This window comes from Hesperophylax consimilis, chromosome 20, assembly GCF_061612785.1.
Source record: "Hesperophylax consimilis isolate HC1 chromosome 20, BYU_Hcon_1.0, whole genome shotgun sequence".
NCBI classification, from domain to species: domain Eukaryota; kingdom Metazoa; phylum Arthropoda; class Insecta; order Trichoptera; family Limnephilidae; genus Hesperophylax; species Hesperophylax consimilis.
This window is the reverse complement of record NC_142855.1, coordinates 16,575,244-16,590,779: the sequence shown is the minus strand read 5'-3', so window position 1 is coordinate 16,590,779 and position 15,536 is coordinate 16,575,244. Positions and strand designations below refer to the sequence as shown.

General features: G+C 31.4%; 1 protein-coding gene across 1 annotated transcript in view; it reads right to left on the bottom strand.

Annotated features, from left to right (window-relative positions):
• LOC149414202 (uncharacterized) overlaps positions 1 to 15,536 on the bottom strand; it is a 27,283-nt gene extending 11,747 nt beyond the window's left edge. The window contains exon 1 of the mRNA XM_089644345.1: positions 15,318 to 15,536. The gene's annotated coding sequence lies outside the window, so the exon portion shown is untranslated. The remainder of the gene's footprint in view (positions 1 to 15,317) is intronic.

The following is a 15,536-nucleotide window of genomic DNA, read 5'->3' as shown; positions in this document are numbered from 1 at the left end:
TTAAAATAAGTCGATTTTAGTACACCAACCTTCTACATAAATTAAAACGCCATCTAGGTGCAATACGCCAAAAACACATTAAGATGAACAGGCAAAAGAAAACCACAAAAAAGGCGCCATCTAGCGATTCGGAAGAAGACTATCACACTAGCAAAATGATGAAATTTATGGAAAAAAAATTTGAGGACTTATCAGAACAGTTAATGAAATCTTTTAACGAACAACTGAAAAATGAACTCAGAGAACTTAAAAAGTCTGTGGAATTCTGTTGTAATAAAATTGACGAATACGAAGAAAAAAATAAAATCAAAGATAATTTAATTAAACAATTACAATCAGATAATAAGGAAATCAAAATGCAATTGAACAAAATGGAACAATTTCAAAAACAAAATAATATTGAAATACAAGGTGTTCCTTTCAAAGAGAATGAAAACTTACCTAAAATAGTTCACAATATATTGGAAACAATAAAATGCGAAACTGAATTACCTAAAATAACAAACACATATAGAATTAAAAACAGAAACCCATCAAGTAAAAATCCAGGGATAGTAGTTTCTTTTCAAAACAAAGAAAGTAAGGACAATATTTTAACCCAGAAAAGAAAATATGGTACTTTGTACCCAAAAAATATAAATTTTTCTGAAGATTATAAAAACATTGTTTACATTAATGAACAATTGTCACAAAATAATAAACACCTCCTATTTCTGGCGAAATCATCAAGACTAGGCTACAAGTTTATCTGGGCAAAAAATGGTAACATAATGATGAGAAAAGATGAATTAGCCCCAATCATCCACATAAGGCAGCCGGAAGACATTCCCTCCGAATAAATAAACAAGTGACCATAATACATGTATAAATACTTCATCATTGTTCAAAATGTCTGATGAAAATTTTTTGCATGAAAACTTTATATGTAAAAACACAAGTGAACTAAATAATCATTTTAAAAATGTTAATTTTTCAGTTCTAAATATGAACATACGGAGTTTAAGAAAGCACTTTGATGAACTCTGTGTCCTAATCGAAAGTCTAGATTTTTCTCCTAGTATTATTATATTAACAGAGACACAGATGAAAGAGGTAATACCCTATAACCTGCCAGGATATATAACCATTTCATCTAAATGCAAACATACTGGACACGATGGAGTCACGGTATTTATGAATAATTGTCTCATGAAAACTGCTTTCGAGATTTTAGATTTTAAAACAGCAAATGCTATTAAATTAACATTTAACCATAACAATTATAATTATTTGCTAATAGCTATCTATAGATCACCTTCACTAAATGAAACTCTCTTCAATAACGAACTTAATTCGCTTTTAAAAATGACTAACAGAAATAACTTCAACTTCGCAATATTAACCGGTGATATCAATATAAATATAAATGAAAATAACAAAAGAACAAACTGTATAAATGAGTACTTAGATTGTTTGTCGTGTGCTGGATATCAGTCTTACATAAACTCACCAACCAGAGAAAATTTGAATAACTCCACGACTCTAGATCACATATTTGTTAAATCACACAAACACTTTAAAACAACATCTTCAACTCTAATAACAAACATTACTGATCATTACCCAACATTTTACGGACACAACATCTTAACTGCAAATTCAAAAGAAAATTCTGAAACAGTTGAAAAAAATAATATTAATTACCTCACATTAAATAATCTACTTCTTTTGGAAAATTGGGATCAAATTCTATCAATTTCAAACCCATATTCAGCATTAGAATCGTTTTATAAAACTCTCCAAGAATATATTTCAAAAAGTACAAATAAAATTGTTATATCTAAGAGAAAATATAAAAAAATTAAACCTTGGATAACTGTAGGAATAATAGTCTCCATTAAACAAAGAGATAAACTATATAGAGAGATGCTAAATTATCAAAGAGCCTGTCAAAAAAACAATGTCAGAACAATGTCCTTCATGAAAACAAAATATTTACTGTATAGAAATTTACTAAATAGGTTAATAAGAAGTTGTAAAAAAAAATACTATGGTGAACAAATTGATAATGCAAATAATGATACCAAAAAAACGTGGAATATTATTAACGAAATAACGAATAAAAAAAGGATAGCATCAACTGAGGTTAAGGAGATTAAAATAAATAACAATATTATAACTGACAAATCTGACATTGCAAATAACTTTAACAACTTCTTCACAAATGTCGTAGACCAAGTACTTGAATCATCCAGTAAGATTGCTAATACAGCGCCCGTTGACTCATCTCTGCTTTTGGTACCAACAAACAATTCAATTAACTCATTAGATTATTTTACACCTATCACAACTAATGAAATTGAAAAACACATTGACAGCCTAAAACCAACAAATTCTTCAGGAATTGATAATTTATCAGGTAATATACTAAAAAAAATAAAACAATATATTTTAACTCCTTTACAACATATTTATAATATATCCCTAAAAGAAGGGTATTTCCCAGAACAATTTAAAATCTCCACCATAATACCAGTTCACAAATCGGGTGACACGCACATATTAGACAATTACAGACCTATCTCCTTAGTTTCAAACCTTTCAAAAATATTTGAAAAATGTATCAAAAATAGAGTTATGAAATACCTAGAACAAAACAATATTCTGTCCGAAAATCAATATGGCTTCAGAAATAAATTAAGCACTGAAGATGCAATATTCGATCTGACAAAAAATTTATACACATCTGTTGATCAAAATAAAAAAAGTCTAGCTATATTTTTAGACTTAAGAAAAGCGTTTGATACTGTAAATCACAATCTACTCATAAAGAAAATTAATCAAATAGGTTTCAAAAAAGATGCACTAAAAATTCTCACTCACTATCTCAAAGACAGATTACAAAAAACAAAAATAGGGAACTTTTATAGCACAGAAACAGTGATAAAAAATGGAGTACCACAGGGGACTGTGCTTGGCCCAATTCTGTTTCTAATATATATTGATGATTTATGTAATGTTGTAATCCCTGGTAAAATTGTATCTTACGCTGATGATACAGCAATAATAGTAAATGGAAAATCCTGGCCTGAAACTTTTTTAAATGCAACAAAATGTATTTCATATGTCTTATCATGGCTAACTTGTAATAGACTTTTCTTAAACTATAGTAAAACATTTTACCTAACTTTTTATAAAAACAGTAAAAACAAACCTCCCAATAACCTTAAAATTAGACTACATAATGCTAACTGTAATAAAGTAACATGCACCTCTTGCTTTGAAATTGGAAAAATTGAAAAGATCAAATATTTGGGTATATATATTGACACAAATTTAAACTGGCAACCACAAATTAATAACACCGTTTCTAAATTAAGATATCTGACGTACATATTTTATAGACTTAAAGAAGTACTCGATGTTGACAAATTGAAAATGATTTATTTTTCTCTAGTGCAATCCTCAATTATGTACGGTATATTAGGATGGGGTGGCGCACTAGATACATTTATAAAACCACTACAAATAGTACAAAATCATATTATCAAGGTTATATATAATAAAAAGAGGACATTTTCGACTGATCAATTGTACAAGGAATCTCAACTATTCAATCTCCGTAAACTATTTTTACTTCAAAGCCTGAAATACGTCATGAAAAACCAAAATAAATTTCAAAAATATGAACCCAAAATCAACTTTAGAAGAAATCATGTATTTTATACCCCACAAACCAATACCAAACTAATGCAAACTCATAGTAGCTTTATTGGACCTCGCACTTTTAATCTACTACCAAAAAAAATTCAAGTAACAACTAAACTAGCGCAATACCAAAAAGAATTAAAGTTGTGGCTGTACAATGCAAATGTTGAAGCATTATTCATTTAATTTTTACTTTTTTCTATTTTGTTTCTGTATAGTTATTATTATTTTATTTTGTGTTCTTTTAATTCATATATATTATCTTACAATCTTTATTTTTACTTTGATTTATTTTTAATATGCTCCTCTTGCACAATCTTTTAGAATAACTTTAATTATAATCCTACCGTTTTTCTTTATTATGCTTACTGTTTTTTATTTTATTTTTTCTGTTATATATTTTTAGGTACAAAAATCTAATGTATTAAATTATATTACCCACGCACAGGCTGCGCCTTAGTGGGTTCCCTTTCATATTATTAAAAAACTTGTATTGTGAAATATGTAAATTGGGAAAAAATAAAGGAAATAAAAAAAAAAAAAAAAAAAAAAAAAAAAAAAAGCGCACAAACAGACAGACGCGGATAGCGCAGATAGATTTAGAGATGACAATAATAAAATATGGAGTTACCATTGATGTACTATAATATTAGTCTATGGTAGGTACTCTTTAAAATCTAAGAGTATTTTTATTATTTTTGAAAATATGCAGTAATTATTCAAAATATTAATTTCTGATATGTGTCGTCTGTATCTGTAACTACCGTTCAATGAACTCTAGAACTAGAATTTGCTTTTAATTTAAGTCTCACCATTTTCAAAATTGAAAGTGTTTTTAAAGAATTAACACAAGCGGTGAAGTACCTACCTACATAATATTTTTAACAGGAAATAATTATAATTGCCATTTTAAAAACTGGAACTGATTTGTCGAGAATCGAGACTATCCATATTGACGTGGAATATTTAAATTCCTAATTTTTAGTTACTTTTCTGAAAGGGACTCCCGCTTTGTATTTTTCGTCGAACAGAGATCGTAAAAGTGTCAGCTATTCTTCTAAAATCTTCTTTTGATAACGAACACTGCCCCCTTCAACACAATAGGGAAGTTGCGTGGAAAATATTAAAACTTTAAAAAAATATTGTCTTGTGGATCAACAAGTACTGATTCTGAATATATTTATATTTGTATATTTTAATACTTAAAATTAATTAATCGTTCTTAAAAAATGGTTAAAAGGCCATAATACTCGCATAATAACGCTTCATGATTGGTCGAAAGAACTCTGACGTCAACTGTACGGAACTCTTTGTTTATGGTGCATCTCTTTCTGTTACATGCATACTTTGCCAACAAGAGGGAGAGGTTCTATAGGCTGAACAGTTTTGTATGGTTTTGCTTGCTGTCTGTGGACGAACGGTTGTCTTTTTAGTGTTAACGATCATTTTAAAGTTTTAACTCAAATTAGGTAAATGTATATTTCGTGTCCGTAATATACAAAATCTATTTCAAAAAACTATATAGCATGTCCGTAATCGGATATATTCAAGCACAGTCCAACAACCTACCAATAGTTGATTCTGACATGTTGATATTATATTTAAAAAATAACAACAGTATAATGCAATAATATTATTACATTATTTACGAAAGTATACTTGTAAATATTGCAGGAGATGACTGTTTAAAACACTTGCACACTAATATATTTGAATAAAAATATTGTTGAATTTGATCCACACAGTATGTAGGTACAAAATATATAAATAAAAAATCCAAAACATTTTTTTTCTTTCAGCCGACTACTGTTAATGTGTAGTCAATTTAAATAGCTTTATCAAAATGTTCCCCTACTTGATGAAAAACTTCAATAGGGTATGCTTATATATTGAAATTGATGTACTAAATATATCAACAACATTGTAGTATTTGTTTCCTAGCTGTTGAATCCGTCGCATAGGAGTGTGATATTGGGACGTTGAAATAGAATTGCTACAATAATATGGTAGGTACTGTCTTGTAACCGACCTGCTTGGAGTATGAAAAGAGATTACATATAATAAATCAGGGGTATCAAACAATGAATTAATGATTTTATACAAACAGGTTTAGGAATGCCCGTTTTAAAATTTACAAATCTCAAAAAAAATATTTTGGATTGAATGTTGCATGTGAATGAACCTCATAATTTAGGGATCAAAACCGTGGAATTGTATTCTACATGACTCCTTATTAGTGACATATATAATGTGTTTACAGTATTGACATTATTGAAATCACTAGATACCCAATAAATCCCAACATTTTCAAAGCTTTGTTGGTTATTATTTCGATATGCTAGATAAAGTTGAGTTTCGTGTCAAACCAAATACCCAAGTCATTAAAGGCGGCGATACACATGCCTGTAAAATGGAACAGTAGCTTGCATGCATGTTAATGACATGTACAAGTTACTGGCGCAATGAGAATACACATGCAAGTTAAACTTGCATGCAAGTTGCGTCCTTGCATGCCTGTATTTGCAAGACGTATACACATGCCAGTCATTAGACAGTACGTGTCTCAAATCACTCTGAGACTGAGTAGTCTCAAGCTTTTTGGCAATGGAAAACATTCGAAGTGAAGCTACTGGCATGCCCGTACCTGTCGCGACGTTTACACATGCCGGTTTCATAGCCCCCCTCGTCCCCTCCCTCAACTTGCATGCCAGTAAATCAAATGTTGTGCAATCTACTTGCAAGGCAGGTACAGGCATGCAAGTAAGCGTGTACACATGATAGTAGCTGGCATGTGCAAGGAGCTTGCATGCAAGTGTGCCAGCTACAGGCATGTGTATTCCCGGCTTAATTTCCGAGACAGATTTTTTTTAATTTTTTTTTTTATTATTTTAATATAGATCATATGGGTTACATTAATACATACATATTTTGCAAAATATAATATTTAGGTTCATAATTGGTCATGTATAATTTATCAGAAAAGAGGAGCTCGTGTGCCTGATAAGGGAGCCACGATTCTTACTTAGATTCTATGTTATAATATTATGTTATGTGTAAAATATATAATATATATATATATATATATTTATATGTATATATTTTTTAATATAAGTTTTTTTGGAAAAAAGTTTGATTTTATTTATTTGTTCTTGTTGGTTCGTAATACAGCGCAATTCGGAAGGGAGATTATTGTAGTTTTTTATGGCTTGGTAAATATAATGGTTTTGCATTTGAGTTGTTTTAAAGATTGGCGTAATAAATTGATTTCCATTTCTCATCAGTTTGTAAAATTCTTGATATTCAGCTACAGATACTAACGACATTAATGGAATAATAAAAACAAAAATTGGATTCTTTATTCGATAAAACCTCATAATTTGACATTTGCTTATGTTAAGTTGCAAGCGGTTATCACGACACCATATATAATAAATCTCAACAAGTTATGTGACTTATAGTTATTATGTAACATTTCCAGCAAATATCTAACAGATAACTTAAATTAAACTGTCGTACTTACATCAAAGTGATATTTGCAGCAATATCTTGCGGAATTACAAGACAGAACCGAATTTTGAATCACATCTCACCATTTTTTACCAGTACAGCATTCCTGGGAACAGCGATAAATTGTTTATCGGATGCAGTAATGCCTGTATTCTTACAAATCTACATTTTTGAAGGCTTTGTAGAAAATACGATAGCACGCAACTGACAGCGAGGCGGCTAACGACGAAAGTTGAAGTTCATGCCGGGCAGATCGACTCTAACAAAACTTTCTTTATTCGAACATATTATATCATGTTCACTTGAAAATAAATCCCAAGTCGACCATTAAAAGTATTATTTGACAAAGTAAACCGTAGAATTTTTCTCGTAGAGGGTAAATTATTGGAATGGATAAAGATCTACCTAACTTATATAATTCTACAAGTAAGAAATAATTCTAACCTTTCATACAAATTCATGGCCACTAGTGGTGTACCTCAATACTTCAGGATCCAACGAAAACGTTATTATATTTTCTGAAGACTTTTTTCGATATTGTGTGAAGATTACAAATATATAAATTTACGAAAAAAATAAAATCTTAAAATTGTAAGAACGGACAGTTTAAATGAGAAAATTGTTCGGGAAATCAGGCAGAAAACGGGTCCGGAAATTGTGGAAATTATTTTATGTGAAATTCGCCGTGTTGGGAAATTTTTATTTTTCTAAAAAAAAAATTTCCCGAAAAATTGGAAAATATGTCATTTTAGGTCCGAATTTTTTTTGGAAAATAAATCGGAAAATGGGTCGTGTATTATTTATTAATAAGAAAAATGTTAATTGTGTATGGCCAAGATCACCCCTAATGGGTGAAAGCCAAAATAAAGAAATACATTCTATATATGGGGTATTTTTAATATTAAATTTGGATAATTTTTGTAATCTAAGATTTAAAAAGAAATTTTAGTAAAAAATGACAAAATAGGTCAGAAAATGGGTTGGGAAATTGTTTACGTTTTTGAAACCGAGAAATGCAAGTAGAAATACTTTTCATTTACTTTTTGGCTTTTTCTCATCGGAGTGTTGTTTGAAAACAATTTTTTTTAAATAACAGAGGGCACCACTTCCGTCTACGACAATCAAAAACTATTCAGGCTTTGAGATACTAATACTATTCACCTGAAAACCACCACGTTTATTTTTGTAGGAAAGGCATTGTTAAATAATACTAAATATCCTACTAGGTGGTGCGGGATATACACGGTGTCCGGAAACTCGTAGTACAAGCGGGAAACTGGAGAATCTACACCACATGGGGAACCCAAAAAAACATAAAGTTTTTTGATTTGAGCATTTTCAAAAAAAAAAAAAAAAAAACCAAAAAAAAAAATTTTTCGGCTATTTTAAGGTTAAAGTTTTTTCTGGTGTTTAGGGTTGAATAACAGATGTTTTAACCCTGCAGAGCAGAAATATTTTATGATTACACCGGGTTAAATGAAGGGTGATTTCAAAATAATGCTTCAAATCCGAGTTTCTTCATTTGTTTTACTTTCAAATAGTTTTAATTAGTTGGGTACTTTGATCTTCAGTAATAATTTATAAGAATTTGATTAAAAAAAAAAAAAAAAAAAAAATCAACTTCAAACTCGATTCACTCGATAACGAAAGCTCAAATAAAAAAAAAATATACTACAAAATCGACTCCAAATGTGATGTAGATTCACCAGTTTCCCGCTTGTACTACGAGTTTCCGGACACCCTGTATTATATCTTAATTTAATGGTGAAATATATATTTTATTTTGTTTCTGGCTTTCATCATTCAAACCCTCATTTCAAATTATGAAGAATAATTCGGATAATAACAAAGCGAATTTATATATTAATTTTGTTTACATTACTGATAAGGCTTGATAGAAGAGGGACAACCAAAAAATATGTGATCTAAAATTCCCACTTGTAGAGCACAGAATTACAATCTGGGGAGTCAAGCACGTGAAGTTTATAAAGATGGGAAGGAACGGAACAATGTCCAATCCTCCAAAGTCAGGAAATTTCAATTATGGAGAGATGGGGGAATTGTTAAAACCACCGTTTGGAAATCACTTGGATTGACTAGCAATGTGCCAATACTCCGGAAAAATCGTCAGATAGGGGAATGTGGTTTACGAGGGCCACAAGGGATTGGATACTCCTTGTTTTGCCAAGGAATCCGCAATATCACCCACGATGCCAACATGTCCAGGAATCCAAATCAGAGTTACGGTTTTTCCAGAGTTTAGATTGGATCGACTTGTTTTTAAAGATAAACTCATGTTTACAAGACAAGGCAAAGCACAAAGCAATAAGCGATCATTTTTAGACGGTTGGATTCCCGTCGGCGGCATTTATTTTTTCTTGGAGGATTTTTGCAATTTATTTGGGTGTTTCAGGATAATAATTATTGCTTATAATGATTTATTATCCTTTATGCCTTGCATTAAAAAACCTTGTCGTGTAAACATTAAAAAAATAATTGATGATTTGCTTGCAATTTCGTTTAAACAACATGTGGAAGGTAAAATTCGTATTTCGGAACCGGCCCAGTGTAGCTGTATATTATGTATAGATAAGAGAAAGAGATAAAGAGCTACATATGATAATTAAAAAAACACAATTTTGTATAAATTATGTTAAAAAGTATATTAAAACTGAAGTAGGTTTTACATTTTTTTGTAGCATTTCAATCTCAACTTTCATGTCTTCATCTTATTACATAACACTCCCACTCCCACCATTCTAATATTCAACTTTCGTGTCTTCATCTTATTACATGACACTCCCACTATTTCAATATTCAACTTTCGTGTCTTCATCTTATTACATGACACTCCCACTCCCACCATTCTAATATTCAACTTTCGTGTCTTCATCTTATTACATGACACTCCCACTCCCACCATTCTAATATTCAACTTTCGTGTCTTCATCTTATTACATGACACTCCCACTCCCACCATTCTAATATTCAACTTTCGTGTCTTCATCTTATTACATGACACTCCCACTATTTCAATATTCAACTTTCGTGTCTTCATCTTATTACATGACACTCCCACTCCCACCATTCTAATATTCAACTTTCGTGTCTTCATCTTATTACATGACACTCCCACTATTTCAATATTCAACTTTCGTGTCTTCATCTTATTACATGACACTCCCACTCCCACCATTCTAATATTCAACTTTCGTGTCTTCATCTTATTACATGACACTCCCACTCCCACCATTCTAATATTCAACTTTCGTGTCTTCATCTTATTACATGACACTCCCACCTTTTCAATATTCAACTTTCATGTCTCCCATCTTATTTCATGACACTCTCACCATTTCCTGCCCACTACTCCGCCAAAAGTTAAAAGCAGGTTGATAAAAACTATGAAGTGGAATATACAGGGAACAACAAAATGTTTATTAAAAAAAGAAGAAATAGAATATTGACAACTAATTAAGTAAAATTGTCTCAATTTTTAATTAATTGGTATTCTTTTTTGTTTATCTAAAACTCGCTACAATACAAAATATTATTCACTTAACATATTTCTATAAATAATCATTAAAGACACTGGCTTCATTTCTATTATTGAATTCTCACACTATCACAATATTCTACATCAACGCACGAAAACCACGGCAACTCTATTTAGAGGAGAACTGGCGCTTACAACGTCAACTAGAAGAATATAATAATAACGTGATTGGCAGTTGTGCCTACAATAAGTGGATGTGGAAGGAATCTTCCAATATAAACAATGGAGAAAGTCAACTTGGTTCCTAGATACAGCGAACATGAAAGAAATGTTTATCCAAATGGAAATGAAAAGAGAAGACCAGAACAAGTTATTTCTGTTGGGGGAGAATCGCCTGCAAAAACCAAACAGTTTTTACCAAACAATCGAAGTTTATTAGCGCGCAATACGGAAGAAGTGACGCCACTGCTGATACTGAGAGAATCATTTGTGTTTCCCACTACTTCGTCTCCAAAAATACTGCTGAAGTTATCCAAATGGCACAAATGGAAATCATTCAATTGCTGTACAAGCTGCAAGCTTCATTCTCTCAGCCGATGAATAAAAACACAAAAGGCGTGATAAACTTTAAAATAAAGATTGTAATAAATAATAAGAAACCAGATAAGGTTCAGACAAACTCAATTAAAGAAGAGTCACATGAGAGACAGTAAAAAAAATAATACTGATTCCTGAACATGAACTACATACATGTAAACTTGATAATGGGTTAGAGGGCCTGAAGGTCGCCCGTTAGGTACTTGACAAGAGATTCATTCATTAATTTTTCTGATTACCTTAACGATCGCTTGATGTCGTGAAGACAGGATTTTTAATTCAAGACATCGACAACATAGCCGTACCTCTCAACGACAGAGTGTTTCTACTGTTGAATTTTAACCCAATAAATACGCAAACAACTGGCCCAATCAGTTATCCGATGACTTTCGTCAAGTTGTTTCCTTGCGAATCCTTCCCCAAGGTACCCCCGGGAGGAAACCGGCATTTTACAGTCGATCGTGTCCAGTACAGAATGTTTGTTGAATTCATAATACTTATTCCAAATATGTAACTAGGGCTGCCACCTCTCCGGGTTTGACCCGGAGCCTACGGGTTTGCATGGTGCATGTCCGGGCCACGGGTTTAACATCAATATCTCCGGGTCAGAATCGTCAGTAGCGAATCGACAGACGACCATCACGGTAACTGTCTGACTGAGTGAAAGCATGATGAATTTAAACATAGAGTTTTTGAGGCCTTCTGATCAGGATCAATTAAAAAAAGAAGCCAATGAAGTTTTCAGGAAAACTCTTGAATACATAATGAAATATTATGATTTTGAGGATTCTGTTTTCAAAATATTTTTGCAAATTCGATCTAACAAGTGCAGTAATTTACGAAGATACTGTGGAAGCTGTCGAATCACTTGGTTTGAAAAATGTCGACGAAGATAAACTTTATGACGAGACCCGAAAATGAAACCAAGTATTTCCTCAGTTCGTACAATCTAGTGATTCAACATTGCCTGTTGATTTACGATGGGTTTAGTTATTCAAAGTCACCTCAACCTTCACCGAACTGCCAAAAATAATTGGAAATTTTGTCGATCGCTATAAGCAATGCTTTTGTTGAACGCGTCTTTTCTTTAATGGGAAATTTGTGGACAGACGAACGAAACTGCTTGTCAGTGGACATGGTGAAGGCAGAGTTAATTGTGAAGATTAATTACTATATGAATTGCCAAGTATTTTTGAAGTTTTTGAAGAAACCTGAGCAAGAAAAGATGTTTAAACAATCCCTTCAGAATGAAAAATATAGTTTTAAGTGTCAAGCTTGTCCAAGTCAGTTTAGCACTACCTAGGTTATTTATATTTAAAAAAACATTACCAATGGTAATTTACCAGGTCATTTTGCCTTAATTAAATAATTCATACTAAAAAAGTTTTATTTTAATAAAAAAACTATATTTCTAAAATCTCCGGGTCTACTGTTTTTGAAAGGTGGCAGCCCTATCTGTAACGCATTATTATATTATCAACACTTCGGCTTCTTCCATAAATAGGAATGACGCTCATTACTGACTATAAATATTCCGCAAAAAAATCGCTGAATTAAAATATCGGATGCTATTGTTAGAGGTTTTTTGACTTATTCTAATTTGAAATCAACCGTGTTTTAAATATATCTAGTAAGTAGTATATATATAGTTTAAATATATTTCACTAGTGTATGAATGCAAATCAAAGTGAAAATTAACCCGATATCTGATCGAGCTGAAACTCAGCAGGCAGACTCGTGGTTGATGATAAAACATTCTATTTGGGTGGCATACACACGCGAATGTATGTTGAATGACACCGCAGCAGTTAATATACGAAATAAATGTCGGTGCTATCCAATCGGGATTGGGTTCAGTTGTTAGCGCAGTTGACTGCAGTCTCTGGGGAGGAAGATTCAATCTTCAGTAAAACCAAATCAAATGTATTTTTAAATAATCCATTAATAAAAACAGATTTTTGTAGGTAGTAAAAAAAAACTTTGTTACTGGTCGCTAAACTAAACTAACTAACTAACCATCACGCCGTTTCCCGAAGGGGTAAGCGGAGAGGATGGAACTTCACTCACTCTTTGGACAATCGTATTTAAAAAAAAGCAACACACCCAGCGCACAGTGGTCCCAAATCCCGATCTAGCTAGACAAAAATATTTTTTCATGGCATTTGATACAAAAGGGTCACAATGTTATAAAAAAAATACTTAAAAAAATTTACATTTATTTTAGCCATTGTTGCAGATTTTTTAAAACAAAATTAATTACTAATAAAATGTCCATAGTATAATAGTTCGGTTAAGTCATAACGAAGCACTTATTTTAAGTTATTAGTTAAAAATATTTTTTTAACATAATATAAGAACAAAACCGAATGACATTTTTTGTTTATGAATTACTAGCCGAGTTGCCATCGTCACTATTATTAAATGCTAATGTTCCAACATTGGCTTTGTTAACAGACTTCTGTATTTTCTTCGCTAGAACTTCTGGAATCCATAATAATTTTAAGAAACCAGTAGGTAAGACATTGCAATGTGTTGTTGATATTTTGGCAGCATCCCGTTTTCCATGTGACCTCAAGTTGATTTGAGTAGTATGAGAGAGTTCTTGTGGACTTCGAGATTTTCTTGTTTTGCTTTTTGACGAGCATAAACCAAATTTTTTTTCTGGTCTACCATGTAGTCTCTCATCACGCGTCTCTACAGGAAGAATAAATACTATGTTAAGCCATTTTGCGTGTTAAAACTTCAATTTTAAAGTACTTCTTCCGACTTCAAACCATTTTCAAAATATTAATATAAACGAAGGGATTTTTTTCTTAAGTAAACTATCCTCGAGACTTTAAAAACTGTTTTTCTTCAATAAATATTTTAAATGTTCATAAACACACTGCCGTATTGCAGCACAATTCAACTTTGACGTGCCCTTTACTTCTAGAATGTCCAAAATATCTAAACAATAGACTGTAGGTAGAGGCTCTGTAAAAGACAAAAGAGCAAGTTTGAGCAAACAAATTTTATAAGATATTATACATAAAGAATGGTTTTATATGAAATTAGTTTCGTTTGGTGGTACAAATCGGTACACGATTTTGAAAGTTTAATTAAACTTTGGAAAATAATTTTAAATATTGATACTTTTTTCACGATTTTTAATTAATAATTAAGTAATGTTGAATAGGCAAATTATAAAATAATTAAATTAATTTGAAAGAACATACCATAGACTTCAATTTTTGTATTTACGTAATTTCTCTCCGATTTCAAATAACAACACTAACGATCGAACAGCGTGCACACCCGAAAGCGTCCGACCGCTGGGCGAACGATTGGCACATCCAAAGTGTCGTGTTTACAACGTCGCCACGTATCGCGCGTATTGTTTTAAATTTTTTATCGATGTGAACATAATACTATGGACATTTTTCAATGTTGTGAGAATATTTTTGTACATAAATAAAAACATCGTTGAAATCTTTTTGTCTAGCTAGTTTCCTCAAAGGGGACCATAGTGCAGCGGTAAAAATGGGTTATTTACGGTTGGTTAGTGGTTAAAGCGAAGTTTAATGCCAATTCACTATTTTGATTAATCTTTAGAACGAATTTATGTACATTATGAATACAAAAAAATATGCTTTAGATAAATAAAGTTTTCCTATCGTTTTGCTAGAGTATAAGACAAATAAAATAATAAATTACTTAATGAAAAATATAAATGCAAACTACTAAACTATTTTTTCAATAGAAATGTATGAACGCGTAAAGGAAACCACTTTTAAAAAATACAGTTTTATAGCTAAGGTTATCTGTGACAGTTTCACTTGATTAACTTTTTTGCTTTCTTTTAAAATTATTTACAAAATAACTAAAAACCAGTTTTTTGCTTGAAATCGAACTTTTCTAGACTGCCTATTACCTACAATATAAGGTATACCAAGAATATACACATTTTTGGCTTGTAACTTCCGCTTAAGTAATGACCTGGTTAAATAAGTACCTAATAATTAGATTAATTATTAACTTGTGATATGCTTACCTATAGATAGCGGCGCGGCGGTTGGTTGCTTTTGTGCTTGCTTCTTCTTTTAGTCCAGATTAGATTTTAACTAAACGAACTTCACAAAAAATCAACCGGTCAACGAAGAAGCAATGAAATCTTTATAAAAGTATTCACAAATAACGTTATTATTGATTCTAATATTAATCGATAAAATGAACTGATGGAATCTGACTGGTAAGTTGTAGATAGCTTCAC